The sequence below is a fragment of the Chiloscyllium punctatum genome, chromosome 34 (assembly GCF_047496795.1).
Source record: "Chiloscyllium punctatum isolate Juve2018m chromosome 34, sChiPun1.3, whole genome shotgun sequence".
Classification (NCBI taxonomy): domain Eukaryota; kingdom Metazoa; phylum Chordata; class Chondrichthyes; order Orectolobiformes; family Hemiscylliidae; genus Chiloscyllium; species Chiloscyllium punctatum.
The window spans coordinates 25,060,926-25,086,086 of NC_092772.1; the positions used below are offsets into that span (position 1 = coordinate 25,060,926).

The 25,161-nt window shown below is 42.9% G+C and overlaps 1 non-coding gene across 1 annotated transcript; it reads left to right on the forward strand.

The window, feature by feature from the left end:
- The first annotated feature begins 24,310 nt into the window (after positions 1-24,310).
- trnas-gcu (transfer RNA serine (anticodon GCU)) lies at positions 24,311-24,392 on the forward strand. The gene has a single exon. It is a non-coding gene; the product is annotated as a tRNA-Ser (tRNA).
- The last annotated feature ends 769 nt before the right edge of the window (positions 24,393-25,161 follow it).

The window sequence follows — 25,161 nt, forward strand, 5'->3', positions numbered from 1 at the left end:
GAATGCCCAAACATTGTTTATTCTGTGAACTTAATTCTGCAGAAGAGATTCAATAAGCATTTAGCACATCAGTATTGTATATTTGAACACCTCACATGTACTTATCCTTATTTTCTAGTCCAAGCAAGATGAAAAAAAAGTTCGATTTTTCTTCAGTAAAATGAAGCAAATGCCACTTGCTATTACCCTTCAGTTCTTCAGATTACCTTTATTATACAATACAATGTTGTAATTCATCTCATTATTGCTATGTCTTTTATTAAGTTTAATTTCTACTTAATGTTCAATTGATGAACTGCCTGAGAGTTCGGTTTATTTTTCCTCCGAGCAGAGCGCTTTAGGGAACATCTCCGAGACACCCGCACCAATCAACCAAACCGCCCCGTGGCCCAACATTTCAACTCCCCCACCCACTCTGCCGAGGACATGGAGGTCCTGGGCCTCCTTCACCGCCGCTCCCTCACCACCAGACGCCTGGAGGAGGAACGCCTCATCTTCCGCCTCGGAACACTTCAGCCCCAGGGCATCAATGTGGACTTCAACAGCTTCCTCATTTCCCCTTCCCCCACCTCATTCTAGTTTCAAACTTCCAGCTCACTTACTGTCTCCTTGACTTGTCCGACCTGCCTATCTTCTTTTCCACCTATCCACTCCACCCTCTTCTCTTTGACCTATCACCTTCATCTCCTCCCCCACTCACCCATTGTACTCTATGCTACTTTCTCCCCACCCCCACCCTCCTCTAGCTTATCTCTCCATGCTTCAGGCTCACTGCCTTTATTCCCGAAACGTCGATTTCGCTGCTCGTTGGATGCTGCCTGAACTGCTGTGCTCTTCCAGCACCACTAATCCAGTATTTGATTTTCAGCATCTGCAGTCATTGTTTTTACCTTATTTTTCCAATGGCCGAGTCAAATTGATTGTAAAGATGAAATGCTTTGAAAATCGATTTTGCATATATCTCACTTATCACATGTGGTTTTTCAGTTTGTTTCACGAAGTTAAAAAAATCACACAACACCTGGTTATAGTCCAGCAGGTTTATTTGGAAGCATTGGTTTACCTGGCGCTGTCTGTGCATCAGATCACCCGATACAGAGGCAGAACCTTGAAAACTAGTGATTCCAAACAAACCTGTTGGACTATAACCTGGTGTCGTGTGATTTTGAACTTTGTCCACCCCGGTCCAACTCCGGCATCTCCAAATCATTGTTGCACAAAGGAATCCTCGTAATTTTATAAAGAAAATATGACATTAGTTAAGACTTTTAACACACGATTATTAATCCCTTCCGTTATTAGTAAAATATCTCAATGTAATTTTTAAAAAATGCTCACAGACACGGCGCATACAGTCACACAAAGTCTTCCTGGTCATCTAATTACTGCTCAGGAGAAAAACCTGAGGAAGTATCTTATTGTTCCTGAGAACAAGAACCACAGTAAATATTTGGTGAACAATTCCACCCAATACATGCACTTGATTTCTTACATCTGACTTCAGTAATTGCACAGGAAATATTTCACTAAAACCAATAACCATGCTTTATTACAAATGACCGAGGATTCGAACATCAACATACGGAGCCGCTTTCCAATCAGGGTTCCAGTTGGAGTGTCGCACAATAAAGTAACTTAATTTTGACTTAGTACAACTGTAGGTGAAAACATTTTGAGCTCGCACTTTAAACATCTTTATCTGCTTAGTCAGAGAAAATACTGAATGGTGACACTGTAAAATTAATTTATTTTGACTTTCACTCCTGCAAATACTCGTGAATTGCTTCTCGTTTTCTTCCTAGTTCTGATACAAATGTCGAAATAAATTAGGATAATAAAAGTTTAGGAATAATAAGAGTGTTCTTTGCAAGGACGATATGAAGATGTTCACAGTCGTCGAATTACTGTTGAGTAGAACATTTTTCATAAGGGTCTTATTGTAACGAGCCAATGCTTTTTGTGACTGTTTTTAGTTGTGACTGGTATTTTTGTGACTCGTGTTTTTTGTGTTCAAGTGAGTAAATATTTAAATTTCAAACCTTCAAAACCTTTGAGGGACAAAGAAATGATGAGAGCAGAATCGCTGACACTCCAAGAATCTGTTATTCAAGATATTTGGAAAGGCACATTTGGTGACATACAAGGAATAAATTTCACAAGTATAGAAATAGCCTGTGGCGAGGTAAAGTTGTAGGGGTGGGGTGTAGTCGGTTGGAAGCCGCGGGGAAACAATGTCTCAGTTGTTTGACTTTAAAAGTCTAGAAATTACGTGAACATGCACAGCTGAATAAGATTTTGTTCCAAATACCCTGGATTTGGAAAGATTTGGCATACTATGCCATCTGAAGCATTGCAAATGGAACTCAGTGGATTTTTTTATTGTAAAGGAAAGATATTACATAATGAGCGGTAAGTGAACCGTTACTTGGAGATCGACTTCCTGCTTTAATCACGTGGCTAAAAGATGTGATCACCATGATGTTTGGTCCATTTAGTGATCATTGAACTCTGCCAAAGCACGAGCAACAGAACTGTTGGTTTTTCTTTTGGACTTTAATCGTCTCTTTTTCTAAGCAGTATTTTCTTTCAGCTGAAATAAATCAGAACAAATTTGCATATATCATTAATCGTTCCAATGAGATAAATCTTATTCACTTCCAATTATTACAATGAACAGTGTGACTTTCAGTTTAATTAATAAAATGAAACGATCAAAACAGCGTTTCTTGCGATTTAACCCAATTCAGTTAATCCATATGAGAATGGCTATTGAACCGCAACCTCGTCTTTATATCCCTCTCCATGGCTACTTCTTCACGTGAGAGAGAACGTCACTGAAGAAATTATGAGTCAAGGCAAAATGTGGGTGTGAATATGACGGGAAATTCTTGTTTTCTGTTTCATTCTGACACAGTTCTGATTCAGAATGAATCAATGACAGATGTTCATTCCGACGAGCATGGCTATTTCTTGAATTTTGCTGTTATTGTAATTCTGGTGAAAGCGGAAACAGTATGATGTGGAATCAATTTAGCTCTAGACATTTCTCATCCACGGATTTCACCACATGTAACCTTGATGAGGTCACATGTCACCCCTTTCCAAAACGTGCTGAGGAGACCGGGAGATTATGGGTTATTATACTACGGTGCTCCACATTCACGGGTTGAGTCACATTTTGGTTGCTCTTTCCACATAACACTACTGCATTTTTATTTTGCATCTCACACCTCTGGTTTACACTGGATCGAGAATTTTGTTCTTGCCCTTCACTGCACGGGAAATTCACGAATGATAATCACCACATTAAAATTGAAATAAAGAATGAGAGCAGATGTTCTAATCAGTTGTAAATTAAATTGGTGTAATGAGAAGGTACACCTTTTTTTCTTTATGTCCCTCATTCCATCTTGTCCTTCCATTAATTTAAATGACTGATAGAGAAATAACTAACAAGTGATCGGGAGCACAAGTTTATCCAATGGGATTATTCATGATTATTTTAAACTAACAGTCCACACAATGATTTGATCAGTATTTCAAACAGACACTCGGAATTGGAACCGCAGCAAACTGCTCCAATGAAACGAACCTTTCATTCTTTCACATGCAGCGTGATGACTGACTCGCTAACTGTACAAGGTCGACCAATTTTCTTCAGCAATCATAGCGTCGTAAACCGCCACCTGTGCTGTGCAGAGTGTCATTTGTTGTTCCCAGGTCACTGCACATTTCTTCTTCATGACCTTATGAGCTTCGTTCCTGATCTGTTTGATAAACCTTTTCTATCATTTCATCGCATCCACTCACAATTCTCAATTTATGAATAAAATTTGGCGTTAGACCAAATGTTAAACAAAGTGGACGTATGCCATTCATCCCATCGAGTCTGTCCCACCATACAACGAACTCATGGTTGATCTGATAATCTTCAACTCCATTCTGCTCACTTACCTCGACAAACTTCATCATCTTTCTGATTAAGTACCTGACACAATTTGAAAATAACCAACAACTTAGCCTCTACTTCGGTTGCCAAAAAAAAAGCCACATATTCTCTGAGCATGGAAATTACTCTTCATTTCTCAATTAACTGAGCGCTATCTCATTCTGAGATTATGTCCTCTGGTGCACGGCACCTGCCTGTATCTACCCAAAATCCCACGACTTTGTTTCAAGGAGAATAATCCCAGCCTGACCAATCATTCCCCGAAACTCCATTTTATCCAAAGTTGACAACATTCTCGTAAATCTCTGCTGTCCCTTACAGCACGGGAACTGGAATTTGAAATGAAATTGCGATTGGAATCGGATTAGTCCACACAAATACAATAATAATAACTTTGACAAATGAGAATCTAATTATATTCTAATGACATTCAATGGTTTCGTTGTAACTGACGTCCTCCGTGCAATCGCCCTCAGAGCTAATATTTAGGAGAAATGGAACCTGACCGCCCATATAAAGAAGTTGACGACAAAAAAATGTCCGTCAGTCGACTTCGTTTGATTATTAACACAACTCATGTCTCCGTGAAGCCTGCATCATCTTTAAGGCACACATTAGATGTGTAACAGAACTCACTCCATTTGCCTGGATGTGTGCAGCTTCAATACTACTGAAGGAACTGGACATCCTCCACGACAACGCAGTCACTTAACTGTACCACGTTCAATACCTGAATGTTTATTACCCTCACCGCTAAGGCAAAATTGCAGTAGAGTGCACCACCTACAAGATGCGGTAGAGTAAGTCATCTAGGCTGTGTTTCCAGAACATTCAAAGCTCAAAAACTGTACCGACGAGAAGGACAAGGCTGAAGATGCACTGAAGCGCTACTATTTGCAAGTTACCCTCCAAGGCACATAAAGGCATGACTTGGAGATGTATCAGTGGTAAATTCACTGAGTGATGAAGCGGTCTTGATGGCCAAAGTTGTATACTTCAGCCCTCCATCATTTATCTTACATCTTTTAAAATATTGATGATTGCATTGACCAGACTTGTGCTCATTCTTTTAGTTGTTTCCTAAACTGGTGGTTGCTAAAGATCGAATATCATCCACCGTCTGAGATCAACAACAGAAAATATCCAAAGATACTCTCGACCAACTGAGCTCCCTGTCCAAAAATCTTCAGTGATCTGTAAATATCCACTCCAAGATCTTTTTGTTCCTGTTTGTTCCGTTCACCATTCAGAATCCTCACTGTTATTGTTACAACTCCCCAAATTCATTACACTTACTGGTCTGGATTCAATTCCATTCGCCGCTTTTATTTTCCACCTGATTGATACATCTCTGCAGGCCCTGACATTATTCATCATAGTCAAATACACGACCAATTGTTGCATCCTTTGCAAACTTCTAAATCATGACTCCTACAACTAAGTCTGAATCGTTGATCTACATCAGGAAACAGTGGAACTCCCCTGGAAACAGGCGTTCAAACATGCTTCATTGCTGGATGTGATGAACACCTGCAATAACAGCACAATCGGACCCCTGATGTCATTTGTAAACCTGATGGTGACTCTGCCAGTTGGCCTCCTGAGTGATCCCTTCTCACATATGGGAGTGGTGAATGACCTATCCACATTGTGCCTGGGCACGTAGGTTTACACTTCAGCGGGTAATTGAATCCTTTCCGGATGTCGCCCTATGGAGCTGACTTCTTGGCGGTGTGGGTATCCATGTGTCTATTTAGCTTGGATAATCAGTTGAATTTGAGTCCAAACAGAGATGACTCCCAATTTTCCACGTCATCCATTTTTCTATTCTTCTTTATTCTCCCACGGAGTGTGGCCATCATGATCTGAACATTATTTGTTGTTCATTCTTAATTCACCTTGAACTGAGTCAGAGTGATTCTATGGGTGAACCGCACTTTTGTCAGTCTGGAGTCATATGTTGGCACGTCTCGTTAAGGACGGCAAATTCCCCTTTCAAAGGGACAAGAATGAATGAGTATTCGGAAATCAAATTTTTTTGCCTCTGTTCCTCTGATCGGGGTTAATACTCCAGATTTTATTCATCGATGTAAATACCAGCAGCTGCCATGTTCCAGTCTCCAAGGGTTGCTCGCCCACGATATCGCCACTACATTTGCATTTGACTCGAGGATTGGTGAGTAGCAGAAAGCATAGGGATCAGTCAAAGAATGAAGAATATAGATAGACAGGAGAGTTGAGCGGAGAAGTGGCAGATGGAGTTCAATCGAGGCAAATGTGAAGTGATGCATTTTGGGAAGCCTAATTCTAGAACCAACTACACTGTAAACGGGACAGCCTTGGAGAAATTTGATAATCTGGGAGTTCAGGTCCTTTGTACCATGACGATGGCGGCACAGGTGGATAGAGCGGTCAAGAAAGCATATGGCATGCTTGTCGTCATAGGGCCGGGCTTTGAGTCTAAAAGCTGGCAGGTAATGCTAAAATTGTACAAGATTTTGGTTCGGCCACGTTTAGAATACTGCGCACAGTTCTGGTAAAGTTACCAAAAGGAAGTGGACGTTTCAGAGAGGGTGCAGAGAAGGTTAACGAGGATGTTGCTGGTATGGAAGATGCTTGCTGTGAAGAGAAATTAAGAAGTTTATGATTGTTTTCAGTAGAAAAAAACGAGATTGAGGGGTCCTGATTGAGGTCTACAAAATCTTGCAGGGTACAGACCGGGTGAATAGAGATATGCTTTTTTCCTCAGGTGAGTTATTCAATAATGAGAGGTCACGCCTTCAAGTTGAGAGGTGAAACGTTTAAGGAGGATAGGTGTAGAAAATATTTTGCACAGAGGGTGGTAGGTGCCTGCCAGCAGAGGTAGTAGAGGCAGGCACGGTCGTTTCATTCATGGTGCGCCTTGAGAGATGCGTGAGTAAGTGGGGAGCAGATGGAAACAGATGCTGAGGAATTGGGTGATAGGTTTAGACAGTTGATTTGGTTCAGCTCAGGCTTGGAGGTCCAAAGGGCCTGTTCCTGGGCTACAAATGTTATGTGTTCTTTATTCTTCTTTGTTCACTACACTACCATCTCAATGCTACGTTGCTCCATCTCAGAGAATGACATTGGAAATTCCAATCATCTCAGAGGCAGTGAGAATATGACATGTGGCTGTGTCGGAATGAAACTGATGTACGCTGTACTGGAGTGTTTGCTGGGAGCAAGAGGATGATGTGATCAAAAAAAACTGTTCTTACTGTCAAAATAACACAACATTGTTAAGGAAAATTGCACTGAATGCTTGCAATACATCGACGTCTCGCTTAAGGCTGCAGCACGCTTCCGCTGAGCCAATCTGCAATGCGGGTTAATGCTGTTGTTGTATCTTAATAATCTAATAACCGGAGACAAATATGCCCTTCCTCCCCGACTTTGACCAGGAGAACTCCCAGTCTCGGAATTTCATGCCATTCTGTACCATCATAGAAGGACAATGTGCTCACCGATCGCATTACTGGTGTGACAGAGTAGCTTCACGTGTTCATTTCCATCCCAATTTCCAGTTTGATCTTTGCAGCCCATTGATTCTGGGTGGAGGAACTGCGATTATGTGATCCACTGCAGAAATGGGTACTTCCTTCTGTGGGGAAGCTCGTGAGGCAACAAATGTGAAACCACATTGCTGATGAAACATACATTTCAACAATATCCTGCAGTATCCCTTGAGAATTTGATGTTTTGTAAAAATCTATCAACCTCAGTCTTCAATATGCAGTACTCGATGGATCTTCCTCAGCCTCTTGAAACATCCAATTTGAATATACAGCCAATTCTGAGTTCCCACATGTCTATTATTGCTCGCCATATAGTCCTGTTGTGTCTCTCCATTCTTCCTAACATGTCCTATGTTTCTGTCGTTACTGCTCTTTTCAAACACGCATGGCCCAGTGATCGTATAATGTTCAGTGTTGTGCGTTGTGGCCGCAGTAACCTCGTTAGAATCCGAGTTACGGCATGTAACCTTCTCCACTTTTTAACTCCTTGTGGTACATGCCAACGAAACACAGAAATGAATTAATTGATTTTACATGAAAACTTTCTCTAACATTAATGATTTTTCATCAATCCCTTCTCTCATACATCTCTGTAAGGTAAATATCAGAATTCAGACTCACCCATTCTTGGAGACTTCTCTCCCTCCCACAATCACTGACCTCCTTTACGCTCCCCCTCCTATTTCCCTTACAATCATTTTCACATTGAACCCTGTTCAGTCTGTGCTGCTGCGCTCGCTGTTGCTGGATGAACGTGCCACAATCATACCATTGCGACCTTCAGACCAATCAATCCATTTCGATACTGTGGTTTTGAGATCAATGGTCAAGTAACAGTTTTTAATGGCATGGATCAGATATTATTGGAACTTCAGGCTCAGGAAAAGAACACAGGGCAGCTCTGAGGAAAAGAAACTTTTTTCCAAAAAGACCTTTTTCTGCAGACTTCCACATCATTTATTTCACTTGCTCAATCGGCTCTATGTAGACTATTCCGTGCAGTTCTGCAATCACATTAGCACTGGAAATGATGCAGGGATGATTTGCCAGGACGTTGTCTGGGTAGAAGAGCTCCTGTTATGAAGAGATTGGATAGACTGAGAGCAGAAGAGATCGAGAGAAGACATGATTGAGATATAAAAAATAATCAGGGATACGGATGGCGTGGACTGAAATAAAGGTTTCCTTATAATGGAGAGATCACTCACGGGGTAATAGATTTAAGAACAGAGGAGGGAAGATTTGAGTGAATGCGCAGACAAACGTTTTGAAACGGCGAGTGGTTGAAAGGAACTCAGTGCATGCAAAGGTTGGAGAGGCAGAAATCCTCATAACTTTCAGAAGTATTTAGATGTGAATTTTTGATGATAAGACCTACAAGGCTGTCGGTCAAGTGATTTAAAAACAGAGTTCGGATAGTTAATCGATTATTGATTTCCAGTACTGATACATAGGCTTCTTTTTGCATAGGACTCAAGGGTAATACCACTGCCTGTCACTGCGTGAGATTGGGTTCAATTCGCATCCGGGACGGGCGCTTACAGATTGGGAGGGCTAAGAGGCCAGAAACCCGCATTCGATTCCAGACTGATGTGACTGACTGTGTGGAATTTACACGCTCCTTTTCTCTCTCTTCCGTGTGGGTTTCCTCTGATTGGTCCGATTCCTTCTCACGGTCCAAATGTGTGCACTTCAGGTAGATGGCAAACAAAACCTGAATGGACGGTATAATCAAAGACAAAGTCAAAGTCAAAAGTAGGAATTGCAGCTCAGGGAAAACAGAATGACCATTTGGGGTCAACATTCCTTGGAACAGTTTTTGATTTGGAATGTTAACTCTGATTTCTCTCCACCGATGCTGCCTGACCCGCTGAGCTTTTGAACTCATTTCTATCTTTGTAGCTGGATCAATGATGCGGGTTTAGAAAGATCGGCGGGGGAGTGTGAATCTCTTCGGCGGCACAGAGCAGACTCAATTGGCCAAATGGTTTCTGTCTGCGTTGTGTCTAATTCCATCAACTCTGATTCTGTAAGTTTTGTCCTTTTTTTAGGCTTTGGTATTTCACATCTCCCCTGAAATGTGGTTTGCAGAACAGGACAATCGCCAAACCGTTACCACCCGCTGCCTGGAAGAGGAACGCCTCATATTCTGCCTTGGGACCCTGTAACCATACGGGATAAATCATCTTCAATTCCCCTTCCCCCACATTATCACAGTCCGAAGCATCCAACTCAGCACCACCCTCCGAAACTATTCATCTTTTCCCCCTCTGACTTATCACTTTCTCCCCCGCCTCCATCCAATTATCACTTTCCCAGCTACCTTCCACCCAACCCCAACTGCCGCCCGTTTATCTCTCCGCCCCCACCAACACGTCTCATTCCTGATGAAAGGCTTATGCCAGAAGCGTCGGTTCTCCTGCTCCTCGGATGCTGCCTGACCTGCTGTACTTTTCTTGCACGACAATCTCGTCATGGCGAAGATAAATTAGCTTAGCTCAGGCTCTTTATCTGAGAGCGGAGAAGAGTGAGTGAGGGAGGGCTGAAGGTGTACAGTAAGGGGATAGATACGTGTTATAGGAATAAATTTGTTATGGGAAGTGTTTACAAACATAGATCTATGTTAAACGCAAGGTGGAGGATAGTCAGAGGAGATATAAGAAGAACATTTTCATTCTGAGAGTGTTGTATCATTGGAACTCACTATTTGAACGAGTGGTAAAGCTATGAGTCATCAAAACACTTCAGGAGTACTTAGCCGAATACTTGAGAAGCTAGAGCACAAATGGATAAGGACCAGATACTGGAAAGTTGGACGAAGACGAACAGCTATCTGATCAAATGTCCGAACACCGTAAGGAAAGTACGGAGCATGAAAGCATGGGAAGGGTAAAAGCATGGATACTACTGTCGATCTGTTACAAGGGGTCTGTAGAATGCTTCACGAGTAAAAAGGTCACTGTGGTAGGATGGGGCCACTGTGGCTGGATGGGATAAGCATAGTGGAATGCTCCTCCACCAATTAGCAGAGTCAGACTGGGGCTGAACGGTTACTGTGACAGGCTGAGATCATAGCAATTATTAACGTCAACCTTGCCAGCTAAATATCATCATTGCAGTTTGGGACAAGTCGTGACAATAAATATTTAGGACTTGACTTTAAATATTTAATTGATAGTTGCGTCAGCCTGCTTGAAACCTTTGTAGCAGAAAAAAAGACATTAAATATCTAATCAGCTTGGGACAGGAAAACATTGTGGCAGATGGGGTAGCTAAAAATCTAATCATGACAGGTTAGTCTGGGCTGGAAGATCACTGCAGCAGATGTGGCAGTAAAATACATAATCGTGACAATAGAAAAACCCTATTGGCAGAAGTAGAGCGATAATGGTTTATTGTGTACCTGGAGTGAAATAATTCTGACTAACACAGTTGGGCATCCTGGTAAGCTAATAGAAATATAATTAAAGAAAGGGTATAAAGAGCCACGGACCCTGAGTTTCGGGGTCGTTCAAGAATTTGCTTTCTGTGTGGCACGGCTTTTTGTCTGCTAATAAAAGATCTACTCCTTGAAGAACTCTCCGCATCTCCTGGAGATTTATTACATTTTCTCCACGACAACCACAACTTTGGGTACAGTAAAATTATGGCTAGCGCGGCTCGGTGGTGCAATGAAAAGCGCGTTAGATTTCTACAGCATTGTTAACATTGCTATACAAAGTTTGTTGTTTTGGGTTTCACCAGAATCGGCGTTCAGATATCAGCTGAATCAATTATTATTCTGCTGATTCATCGTTAATTCCCGTCGTCTGGGGTTCTTGAAATTGCTGTTTACCACAGAAATTTCCTGACCTCCTTGTTGGTGAGTTTCGACGGAATCATATCAATTGAAGCATGATCAGACCAGAATCAACTGCTAACCCACGAAACCTACAAAATTCGTGCAGAAACCCACTGTCTCTAAACGCATATTCCAGTCCAATAGTTTCACAGGCATTATCGATTGCTTAAATGTCTTTCTCCCTTTGGGCGACAGGCTGTTGTGGATGGACCGGGGAAAGATATTGATGTATTTGGTTAGTCATGACAATGTCAAATGGTGGGGTAGGACCGGTGTTTGGAATAGCGTCCTGCTGTTCCTCTCTGTCAGTGCTGTTTCTGACAGAGGGTTTTCAACAATAACATATTGAAATGTGAATCTACACCACGGAGTATCAAGGTCCTCCCATTTACCCCACCGCTCTCACAGCCAGAATGGAGAGCTCCTATTGCCGCTTTAGATCAGACAATCGAGGATTCTCCCAGGCGCTCTGTCAGACTGCATGCTCCTTCACACAGGTTTTTCACTGAACACATAGAGCAAGCAAACGTGGGGATTCAGGGACAGATTACCCCTCTGATTTGCTGCACTTCTGGACACGGAGACGTACATGAATTTCTGACATTCTGAGTCTTACTGTGCATTCTTCCGACTTTACAATTTAAACTGGAATTGAATGTATTCTTGCGTCACACTCCTACATCCTCGGTATTCATGGAAACCGTGAAACGTGTTCATGGATGTAGGAATGGTGGAGATTATTGCTAAATGCAGTGTGTTTCATGTGACCAGTATGAACTTTCAGAAGGAAGTTGCGAAGTTTTATCGATTCGAATTGAAGCCGATCGAAGGAAAGGTCTGGCGACAGCGGCAATGTAACATTGTCTGTAAACAACGCAGGAACCAACTGAAACCCATTTTTCAATGAAGTCTATTTTGCATATTTTTATGTGTCCACTTCCTGAGCCTGATGCTTCAATAATCACAGGTCTATGTCAGTTTCACCTTGTCTGCGTTAGCTTTAATTTCAGAACCACAGCAAAAGTAGGGCAGTTGAGTTAAAGTTCCTAAGGATATGAGTAGGACATGTGACCAGCTGGCTTGTCTGCGGCTACAGTCACGCAATTGTTTAGCGCCTGCTACTTAAAGGTGCGTAAAATGCAACGGTTGTGAGTTGAATGCTTATCTAAAGATGCTGTTACTGACATTGACAAGGGATTATTAGGGCATCATACGCAGTTGAAATCAATATTGAGTAAAGTAGCATTTATTTGAAAACTCCAGTTTCACATTTCTGTCAATTATTATCTGCAAAGCTACAAATATTCCCCAGTTGAATATCCATCTGTGGATAGGGAAACAGAGGTGAAAGTTTAGCTTAATGACTTTTCTCAAATCGCTCACCCTGCACTGAATTACATTCTGGGAAAGTCTATTTAACTCATTTCATATCATTCCATTTCCTGCAAACACGCACAGTTCATTATCCAATCGAAAGTATTAGATTTATCTCTTTGGGGAGTTTGAATGTTGTCAGTAACTCTGACAAAGGCATAACAAGTAGTTTTGCTGTTGGGAGAAGCTGAGGGTGCAAACTTGAATAAGGTCGAGTCTTGTCACCGGGGTCTTTAAGCGGAGATAAGTGAGTATTAAATGGACTCACTCTCCTTTTGAGTGATTGTGACCAAATGTTCAAGGCAACAAATGGCAATGATAATGATGTTTTCCATCTACAGGCCAAATCTTACTCACTAGAGGCACCATAGTATTACAGATCAGGAGAGCAGAGTAGATGATGATCCTTATGCAAACCTGAGACAGTGAGAGAATTACTCCCAAGCTGTTGGTCTCACTTTTCACATAACTAGTTAGTCAGTGGACTGAGCTAACAGACTTCCATTCAATGCAGAGATAAACCAAACAGCTCAGTGTATTTACAATATATAATATTTCATGTAGAATAAACTGCAACACCTATCAACGCCAGCAGCTCTTCTTATACGTAGCATTTTCAAGTGCAGGTATTATGCAATTTCTTTCCGATGAATGTTATCCACTTCGAGAGTATGTCCCTTTTGCCTCGCCATCCAGGCAGCCCAGAATCCCTATCGTTGTTAAATTCACTCCTTGTGTGTCTGCACACGACCTTTGAACTATAATGAAATCAGCTCCTAAAATGTTTTTATTTCTGAAAATTCATCTCCGATTTCAATAATTCTCAGAATAAAAAAGAAAAATCTGCTCCAACCATCTTCATCATTCCCCGTTGGTTTTGAAACTCCACCCTTTAGTTTCCACTCACTTAAACGAAGGAAGTTCCCTCAGATTTACTCTTACCAACGTCACATTAGCTGGATCACCTCCCTTCAGACACAACGAAGTCTTTCCTGATTTCTCCCGCATGGTTCTTTATCTGTCCCACCTTCCCATTAAATCTGCTCTTTCCTTTTCTAGTGGTGTTATCTCAAAGAAACCGTCATGTCTGTCTTTTTTATCGACTTTGTATCAAGTGAACACTGACCGTGTCATTCCTAACGTCTTTATATTCCAGTAAACTCTACCGTGTCTTTCACCATGCCTTTATATCCCAGTAAATTTCAACCTGAGAAAGGATGCTGGGTCCAATTCAAAGCATGAAAACCTCACCACTAAGCTGTGCAATCTTATTACCGACACAGGAAAGGTGGAAGTAATTTCAGTTACAGCTGAATCGATTGGCTGCAGCAGCATCGGGTCAAATCCCAGTCAGATACATGACTGTTGTTCTTATATTTATTTCTTCTCTACGTGTGCTGAGTAACACAGTGAGGGATCAATTACTGTTGTCAGACATACATGTAGTGGCCTATTAAATACTGAAGCTGTGAGATGCGAACAGTTTTTATTAACATAGACCATTCGAATCTCAGGCTCAGGAATTTGACAGAGAGCGAATTTGAGCAAAAGTTCAGCCGGGTGTTTACCCCATGACGTAACACGAGTTTCTGCGGTTGCTTTGTTGTTCACCTCATTTGTGTGTTTTGCATCATTGAGGATTTTGAAGTTGTCCCCTCTATACAAAAGGCCCGTACTTTTGCAATATTGTACAAAAGATGCAGTACAAGAATAGCCGATGCTGATTCAACGAGGTAAAAACAATGACTGCAGATGCTGGAAACCAGATTCTGGATTAGTGGTGCTGGAAGAACACAGCAGTTCAGGCAACATCCAAGTAGCTTCGAAATCGACATTTCGGGCAAAAGTCCTTCATCAGGAATAAAGGAATGAAGGGCTTTTGCCCGAAACGTCGATTTCGAAGCTACTTGGATGCTGCCTGAACTGCTGTGCTCTTCCAGCACCACTAATTCCGATGCTGATTCAGTCTACTTATCCAAATATTGACCCCTGGAAACAGGACTGTGCACTCTCCTCGAGTCTGGAAAACAACTTCCTCACAGATAATGTTACATTCCCGCTCTCATGGCTCTTTTCATTCCATCGGCTTCTGTTTTGCTTGGAATCGGATTCAATACATCTTGTCACTGTGTCATTTCTTTCCATGTGGTCAGATCTTGTGAACAGTGGGATTGTATATGCTGGAATCAGTCGAGGCTGTCCGCTCTCCCACATCCAATTTATCCCCAGGTTGTGTTAAGATGATGATCTAAATCGCGTCCTTCTCTTTCCTGTCACTCTGGGATGATGTGAGCTGTGAAATCTATGATCTGAACTGGAGGCAACGTGGAAATCACATCAGCTGCGTGAGCGACAGGATTTGGTGCATTAATATCCCATGCTAATTCAGACAGCAGAAGCCTCCCCGTGACTTCGAGAAGCACAGACACTGTTCCTGAATAATGGGGAGAGATTCACTCTTTGCTCACAGTTCTGCATTTTCTATCTGTCTCAGATCGCATTATTTGGACAAGGATTCCCAAAAGAAGATGATTTCTTGTGCATGCACGATCTCACTTTTCTACACCTTTCCAGAATTTCCATACTTCCCACTCCCAGCTGACCCCTACTCCGCTGGACAAACCCGTGTTTAATGAGGGAGGTGAAGACCGCGTTCAAGCTGCTCTCCACCAACACTACATGACAATGGCAGATGAGTTCGTCCAGTTCTCAATGAAGACCGCCCTGTTCCGCGAAAGCAGCTAGCACAGCCTCCTGGGAGAAGCGAGTCAGAATGGAAAGGAGCTGTGATGAAAACTCGGTGCTTCTTTCACTCTGAAACAGCAGAAATAGCAAAAAACTCACCTGGTTTATGATTACCACGTCTGGCGCCGTTCTCGCTTGTTTGTCTCGGGTGTGATATTGCCTCAGTCAGGTGACATAGGTGTGAGAGGTCTCGGGTTCACCTTGCAGATGAGCCTTGGAATTTTGCACACTACTTCATTTTTGACTGAGAAGATATGATTTCGATGAGATCGAGTTCAGATAAAGATTCCAAAGCTTGAAACCATACACAAGCAAGTTCAAAAACCGTTTCTTCTCGGCCGGTGCTGCTCTGAGAAATGAATTGTCTAACTTGAAGTAATGCTGATCTTGCCAATTTGGATTTTGCTGAGCGCACGTATTATACATAGTAACCTGAATTCCCGAGTCTGGTCAAATTTTGCTTTTCTCACGCTGTGATCTGCATGTCCTTGATTACTCTGATCCGCCTTTACCTTTCGCAAACAACGCTTTCCACTGTACTTAGGTACATGTGACAATCAATCAATCAAAACACAGTCATTTCCTCATTGCGTGGAGCCAGCAGAGCGAAGGTGGGCTGCATGGACTCTGTCTGCAGTGTGGCACATTTTGTGATCCTGATTGAAATTACAATTAAAACAGCAGCATTGGCGAAGTTACACAGTAGTTATATTGACGCAGCCGGGACACATCTGTGAAACAACGTATCAGACAATAACAGTGAAGATCTTTTGACGTCATCCTCGAAGGGACATGCTACAAAAACCTGAAGACTGCGTGAAACTGCTGTGGTCAGCGATAACAGAGCGGCCCAGAGGGATCGTGGTGGGCGCATAATCCAGAAATTAATGAATGAAAAGCATCCTCTGCTCGATTACAATTCCAGCTTTCAGTGTGTGTACTGCCACTGCCAGTATTTTGCTATAACAGTGCTCCGTTCTTCGTATTACATATTGATGTGCCTTTTGCGTCCTTATACTGAATGGTATCTGAAATAGACAGACCCGCCACATTTATACATTTAAGGAAACACACGTTTGAAGTTATGAAAGATTTTTTTGCTGTTCTCCGTCGGTCTGTTATGACCTGATTTGCAAAGTCACTTGCCTGAGCTGGGAATACACTGGCGAAGTTGAGGGAAATCAGTTGTGCTGTGGACCGTGCCCCTGACGCCTTGCAGTTCTTCCCCACGCTGTGTCACACAGCAGGGTTCTCCGGTGAAATGAACAGCCGTGAATGACATGTGGTTCAGTATGTTGGAGACAGCATTTCCAGACAGACACAGTTCCCTATTATTAGAACAAGCATCACTGATGATGAATAACCTCAGAGAGAAGCAAGCGATAGAGATTTGCCGTGGACTCGATGGGCTGAACGGCTTCTGTCGGCACGTGAATGGCGTCACACGTCTCTGCCGTCCATCTGTCTGGCTCTGACAGAGTGGCTGAGGGTGAAATAATGGCTCGCTTTTAATCCTCCCTTCTGCTTTGGACTGTCTGCAGCCCTGCAGCTCCTGGTTGTGGGGATGGTTCTCAGTGAGTGAGGGTTTCATTCGGAGTCACTTCATCTGGGACAGTTGGGACTCAGATGTTAACTGATGCCCGATTGCAGCAAAGAAACCGACGCCTCTGAAACAAAAGCCTTTCTGCTGGATTGTTCTGTGAAGATTGATTCTGAACATCAAATGGGCAGCACAAAAATGCACTGATTTGAATTTTACTGAGGGAAGAGAGTCCACAGCCCATTTCTGTCTTTCCCTCCAGCTCAGCACCTTTCTCTCTCTCTCAAATAAATGACATTTGGAAAAAGGTCGCAATCAAAGTTGCTAGGTTCCAGCGGCCCTCTTGCACCTGGCTGTGCCCGTAAGAGGAAGCTTCAGAGCATATCCGTTTTACATCCCCTCATAATGCCTGCAAGTGGAGGGAAATGGCTGAATACTCTGCCATTAGAGACAGCTCAGTCCCCGAGGATGGCATACACAGCACCGTCTCGGTGGGGACATTCTGCCGATCAGACACAGTCCACTTTATTATTCAGATCATACCAGAGTGAGAGCGCTCGAGAAGGCCAATCGGTCACTCGTACCTGTGCCATCTCGGGAGTTGCAAAAGATTGGTGAAAGTGGAAAGTGGATTTGTTCACGTTTCAAGTGTTTCCGTGAAGCTGGAAGCAGAAGAAGATACACAGTGAAGCGATTGAGATCTGACTAAAGGAGCAGCAAATAAGTTGGATAGCGCAGTGGAGAGCTTTGAAGTATTGAGTTCTGGTTAATGGGACGATCATGCTTTTACTCGGCCATGCTGCTACAGAAGAAACTATGTCAGTGTCTCTCAACATTGTGATGTCACAGGCAAAAGACGCCGTTACACTGCAGGAAATTCCTTTTTCCAATGTGAGGGCTGTCCATATGTAAAGGTGGAGCTTATATATCGAATCCTTTCACATAAATAATTCCACTGCACCTCAGTGTGTTGTATTGTCTCCTTTCCACTTTACCTGTCATTGTGCCTACACTGAAGTTGATTTTCTCCTTGTGCGAGTCTTTTACAATCTGGGTGATGTGATGCAGTTGTACTGACCCATTTTCTCGCAGAATTTTCCACTTCATTTCAGCCCGCCCTAACTTCGCTATCTGATACTATTCCAGTTGTTTAGGTGTTAAGTGCTCATCCCAGATCCAGCCTGCCCTCACCCAAAATAAATGGAAAAATCAGTTACAGTGTGATCACTGATATCGAAGGATATCCTCATTCCAAGGTCATTGATAATTCCAAGGATAAAGTTAGGGCTGCAGATGCTGGAGATCAGAGTTGATGCTGGAGATCAGTGTGATGCTGGAAAAGCACAGCAGATCAGGTAGCATCCGAGGAGCAGGAGAATTCAAGTTTCAGGCTTAAGCCCTTCATCAGGAATAAGGCTTGTGAGTCGGGGCTGAGAGATAAATGGAAGTGGTGTGTGGTTGAGGGGAAATAGCTGGAAAGCAATAGATGGATGAATAGAACGGAGAATATAAGAGGTCAGAAGTGGCAGTGATGGAATGGGTCGAGTGTGCGGTGGCGAGTTGAAGGCTTATGCTTGGGGGAAATGAGGAAACTGTTCGAATTCACATTTATCCCGCGTGGTGTAAGGGTCCCAAGCCGGAATGTGTGGCATTCCTCCTCCAGGCGTTGGGTGGGTAACGGTTTATCCGTGGCGGAGGTCCAGTACCTGCGAGCCTTTGATTGGGGAGGAGGGGGAGTTGAAGTGTTCAGCCACGGGACGCTGAAGTTGGTGGGTGCGGGTGTCCCAGAGATGTTCTCTGAAATGATCTGCAAGAAGGTATCCTGTCTCCCTGATGTAGAGGAGAACACACTGGGTGCAACGGATGCAGTAGATTACATTGGTATTTGTACAGGTGAATTTCCAACGGATGTGGAACGGTCCCTTCGGGAGTTGGTTGGAGATGAGAGTTGTGTGGGTGCTAGTTTCACCCTCACTTTGGTGGCAGTCAAAGGTGCCAGGAGAAGGTTATGTGCTGGTGGGGGGAAGTGTCTTCCTCAAGAGGGGGTCGTGGAGGGAGTGGTCTTTCTGGAGTGCTGGCAGAGCTGGGTAGCGAAATATATCTCGGGTGGTGGCGTCTGTTTGGAGGTGGCATCAGTGGCAGAATATGATGCGTTTTATGCGGAGGTTGGTGGGGTGGAAGGTGAGCACCAGGAAGTTCTTTTCTTGTTGCATTGACAGGCATGGGGCTCAAGGGTGGTGGTGCGTGAAGTGGAGGTGATGCACTGGAGGGCATTGTCAACTAACGTGGAAAGGCAATTTGTGACCGTGGAGGAAGGAGACCAACTGGGTCTTTCTGAGGTGCAATTGGTCATCCGGCGGAACAGATGTGGTGTAAGCGGAAGAATTGGGAATAAGGAATGTCGTTTTTACACGAGATAGAGTTGGAGGAGATGTAGTCTAGATACCTTTGGGAGTCGGTGGGCTTGCAGTATATGTCTTTAATTAGTCAGTCGCCAGAGACGGTGATGGAGAGGTCGAGGAAGGCGAAGGAAGTTGCCAAGATGATCCGGATAAATTTGAGGTTGGTGTGGAAGGTTTTGGTAAAGCTGGTGAGCTATTGAACCTCTTCGTTGCACCACCAAGTGGCGCCAATACATTCATCAATGTAACGTAGGAATAGGTGTAGGATGGTGCCTGTGTAACTGTGAAAGATGGACAGTTCCGCTTATCTGACAAACACGCAGACATAGCTAGGTCCTATGTGGGTGCCCATGACTACCAGTGTCGATGGAGGAAGTGGGAGATTTGGAAAGTGAAGTTGTTGATTGTGAGGACCAGTTCAGTCAAGTGGGTGAGGATGTTGGTGGAAGGGGACCTGTTGGGATGGTGTGAGATTAAGAAATGGAAGGCTTGCAGACTTCTGTCATTGCAGATGGATTTGTACAGGGACTGGATGACCATGGTGAATATCGCGTGTTGAGGGCCAGGGAAATGAAATTCCTGAAGGAGGTGAAGTGCATAGGGGTGTCACGAATGTAAGTGGGCATTTCCTGAACTGGGGAGAGAGGATTGTGTCGAGGTAGAAAGAGATGATTCGGATGGTACAGGTGCAGGATAAGACAATAGGTCGACTGGGGCAGTCAGGTTTTTGAATCTTAGGAAGGAGGTAGAATTGTGGAGTGCGCAGTTCCCGGACAATGAGGTTGAAGGTTGTGGCTGGGAGGTGCCCAAAGGTGATAAGATTGTGGATGGTCTGGGAGATGATGGTTTGGTGAGGGGAGGAGAGTTTGTGATCGTGGTCTGTAGGAGGAGGTGCCTGCGAGTTGGCACCTGGCTTCAGCTTTGTTCCTCTGCCCGACTCACAAGTCTAATTCCTGATGAATGGCTTATACCTAAATCGTCCATTCTCCTGCTCCTCGGATGTTGCCTGACCTGCTGTCCTTTTCCAGTACAATACTCTCCACTCATTCATTATTACTGTCTCATTTCACACTACCAGGTCCACGCTCTCTGTTTGATTCTAATGAGCACTGTTCTCATGGACTGCGACAAAATCTGCCAATCTGAAACAAAAACAGAAATTGCTGTAAAATCACAGGTGGGCTGGCAGCATCTGTGCAGATGAATCACAGTTAACGTTTCACATCCATTGGGTCCATCTCTCCACAGATGCTGCCAGACATCCTGAAATATTCCAGCAACGTCTGTTTTTGTTTGATTTTCAACATCAGCCATTTTTTCGTTTTTGTTTTCTTGTTTTCTGCCAAATATGATTTGGCTAAAGATTATATTAAATGTTTTAAATATGACTACGATGGAATGGCCAGATCCACCAGCCGGCTCCTTTTATTTGGTTCACGTGACCAATGCCTTTCTACTTGGTCACCGCGCCCTACAGCTGCACTGCATTTAAATTGACAAAATTGTGGCATTCTCTCGGATTGGTAATCAGGAGCGAGATTGATTGAAATTATTGAAAACTTAAGATAATCAGATAAAATACGGGATATAAAACGGGAAAATGAAAGGCAAAGAGAGAACGGCGAATGATAATTTTTGACAAAACTAAAATATAATTGCTCAAGAATCAGAAAGTGCTTTCATTCACAAACATACCATAATATGGAATGTAATTTTTGGGACAACCAATGCAAGTAGATCTTAGCAAAATCTTAGTTTTAAAGTCTTGCTGCAACTGTTTCGGTTATAATGAACGCACACATGGGATTCAGTGCTGTAATGATCTCCTAAAATGGAAAAGGAAATCCTTGCCTTCCAGGATACATGGGGAATGTTCACTGATTCATCCCAATAATGGCAGGACTGTCGTCTGGATGCGTATGAGTAAAATCTTTTAATGTTCCATGGAGCTTCGAATGAGTGGTGAAGGGAATGTCTCCATTCACAAATTAATCATTCAGTAGAATTCAGTATAGGGACCCATGAAATGATGAACAAATTGAATAAGAACATGGACATACGATACCCAATAGGTACGACTATTACTATATGAAAACTGTTGATTTCAGATCCACGGTGGCCTTTGGTGATGGCATTTACTGTCCAGAACCAGTCTGCACTGGAATGACGGGAGACACACTATGAAGTATTTGAACTTCAGTCACCTTTAGAAATAGCTGAGACTGACTCCGGACACGGGGATATGGAGATGTTGGCCTTACAAACCTTTCAGACATTCCGTGGAAGAATAAAGGAAGTGATAGATAATTTTCGTCTCCATGGAGACGATGTTCATGAACTGGATAGATAGTAATTAACCTTATTGGAGTTTATAAATAGAGACGTCGTATTGAAAAAGCAAAGAGTTCATAGTGTAACTGTAAAATCTTTAGGTCACACTCAGTGGAAGCATTGTGTGTAATCCTTATCCTCATTCTCCACCAAAAGCATGTAAAGAAGTGAGAAAGGGCACAGACGCTGTTTCCTGGATAGCAAGATATTAGAAAGCCAAGTGACGTTGTTTACTAAGACATAAGAATATCAGAAAAGACACAACCGGTTTCATCGGGATGATAGAAAGAATGACGGAGTTTATACACGAGATTTGGAAATGCTGGAGCAAAAACACGCAAGTTTGATGTCAACAAATGAGATTTTCACATAACACGAGGTTTGAATGAGTAAATCGGGGAAAGTCCCTCTTTCGAGTGAAGCAATAACTGTCCTTTGAGCTTGAAAACCATTAGGGAATGATTAAGAAAAGTTTGGATGAGAGTTTCTTCCACTCAATAGAGTTATTTAAATCGTGAACGACTTTACAGAAGTAAAACGTAGAAGCTGACTTCAGAGTGGTTTAAAAGGTACACGAACAAACGAACAAGGAGAGAATTTACCATTGAGTGAAAGTCAGTATGGTTGCGTAACAATTTCGAATTTGTTGACTTGAGACACAAAGATATTTCATGAACACGTACAACTGAATAAGACTGAGTATAACAAGTTCATGGATTGGTAAGGTGTGGCGTATTATTCAAGGTGAAACTCGGTAAATGGAGCTGATGTCCTAAAATAACTGCATACAGAAGTTATATCCTAATGACTAGGAATTGAATCGTCACTTGGAGATGCAACACCTACTTTAAAGATGTGACCACATTCACATGATGTTATGTACATTTCGTACATTCTTAACTCCACCCAAGAAATCCACCAAGGAGAATGGGTCCTTTTGTATTGTTATCCCTCTGTACTTCTCTGCAGCACGCCAGTTAAGATAAAATATGCTCACACCAAAATTCAGTTCAATACAATATTCAAACGGTCCTATGTGATTTCTTTTTTTATTATTGCAACAACCTTTGTGAGTTTGTAACAAACTGTGTAACATGAAATCAGTTCAACATCTATTTTCCCAGAATTTAAAGCAGTGCACATTGGAAACGTTATCCATCTGGTGAAAAATCACCTTCGGCTCTCTCTCCACATATGTTTCTTCACGTTTTAGATACTTGCAGTATCTTTGTTGATCAAGGAGTCATTATCCAGAAGAGGTAGTTTCTCAATCCACAAACACGGGTATTTTCCCATAAACTTGGCTTTGCTCAATATCACCTTCTGTCCGTACCCCTCAACACGAGGACAAATTAAAGCTGCTCCATGTGAGGCTCAAAATTAAAACTTCGGCACAGCACAGCTCACTATACTGGAACAGAGATACCGTGCACTGGTCACCTTCAGCACAGGAGCAACACATTAATGCTTACCTCCACATTCCTGGTTTTACTTTAACGTTTGGGAAACCGAGTTTCTCTGATTCCATGGCTAGTAACGGGGATTATATGATCATCTTCACCAGTGGTTCTGTCACCGAGTGAGGAAAGTGGTGAGTTACTCATTGTAAAGATGGGTAGATTGATGAAATGTACAATTTCATCTTTTGCCTTCATTAACTCGAGCTTTTTATTTTGTTTTGCATCTGTAGAAATCTTAAAATCTTCATCTTGAACAGACTCAATGACAGTTCTTCATTGTGTCTCTGGCAGCAAATTTCATAGTGCAAACTCCCTCTGAATTCTTCCACCGCATTCCGCTGTTTGGGAAGTGTTCCTGTTGTGGGATATGCACATCCCCGTCTGTCACCTGCTGCTCCCAGTATGCGCTCTGGCGCTGCACTCATATCCCTTCTGACACTTGCTCACTGTGTTGCTGTGATCATACAGTGACTTGGTGTCACACGGCCCAGGAAAATGATACACATCAAGGTTTTTGCATTGTTGAGTTCAATTGTCAGTTTAGCCATATTTTGGATTTTGAAATTGTCTGTTCTGTACACAAGTGCGTGTCAAAAACATCTGAGCGGAAGTTAGGTCTTCGGAATAATGACATTGAGCACTATGCACTCTCCTCCAGTCTGGAAAACAATTCCTCACAGGCAGTTGAATAGACAATAGACAGCAGGTGCAGGAGTAGGCCATTCTGCCCTTCGAGCCAGCACCACCATTCATTATGATCATGGCTGAACATCCTCAATCTGTATCCTGTTCCTGCCTTATCCTCATAACCCTTGATTCCACTATCGTTAAGAGCTCGATCCAACTCTTTATTGTAAGAACACCTCCTGCTGTCTCGGGTTCTTCATTCCGTTGACTTCAAATTTCACAGAATTCAACTGACCTTGTTACATAGTCATTTCCTCATTTTTGTTCAGAAAAATGTGTGCACAGTGTGACAGTGGGAGTGCACTTGCCCCACAACCCAGGGGTCAGACCATCGTCTTGGACTGTGTTGTTTCTCATTTCACCAACACCAGGGAGAAACATCTGCTGCTCTGCATAATTTACGAAATTCAATTATTCATAAGGTCATAGCTTTTCGAGCGTCTGTGACGAGGTGGCCGAGAGGTTAAGGCGATGGACTGCTAATCCTTTGTGCTCTGCACGCGTGGGTTCGAATCCCACTCTCGTCGCTGTCATTAACAGCTTTCAATGGTGCTGTTTTCAGCTGTTGCATTAAAACTGGAGCTCCAACGGTCAGTTTATATGCTTTGTCGCTATTACAAAATCGCAAGGAATAGTTTGTGCCGTTTGACGAAACTGCATTGAAATGGAGGTTGCTTTGGAATAATGAAACGAAACGCGATTTTTTTTTTCATTACAAGCTGCTGTGAACGTTTTTTCGTATGAAAGACATCCAGGAAAATCAAATACCGAGAGCTGCGAAGTGCATGTTTATGCAAAGGGATTCTTAATGAATGTTTTGTCAGATGAAATCTGGAGGAGGTTGAGTCGAAGTAATTCATCCTGGTGAGAAGAGCACAGCGAAACAGCACAAAATAATGGAGATATTTCAAAGGGGCAGGGTGTGGGTTTAGGGGCACTGAGAACTGGGTGTAAATGCACAGTGGAGAATTGCCGCTGTGGGTGCCGTGCATGCGCACGGAGAGACTTAGACATTGGTCTCGCCCTCGCTCCATGCTCTCGCCATTGATGAATGCTGGACATAAGGCACAGATAAACACAAGATGTGGGAAGCAAGCTCCTTCTCGTTATGCACACACTGGATGCATCACATTGAACCATGAACAACTGGAGAAATCAGCATGTTACCTATAGGGAGTGAAACTAAAGTGTGGATCAATAACCGCAGATTCATGCAACATAAACATGAAAAATGATTTAAAATATAGGGTGTAGGGTTGCTCACTAAGCTGTAACTTTGATATCCAGACGTTTCAT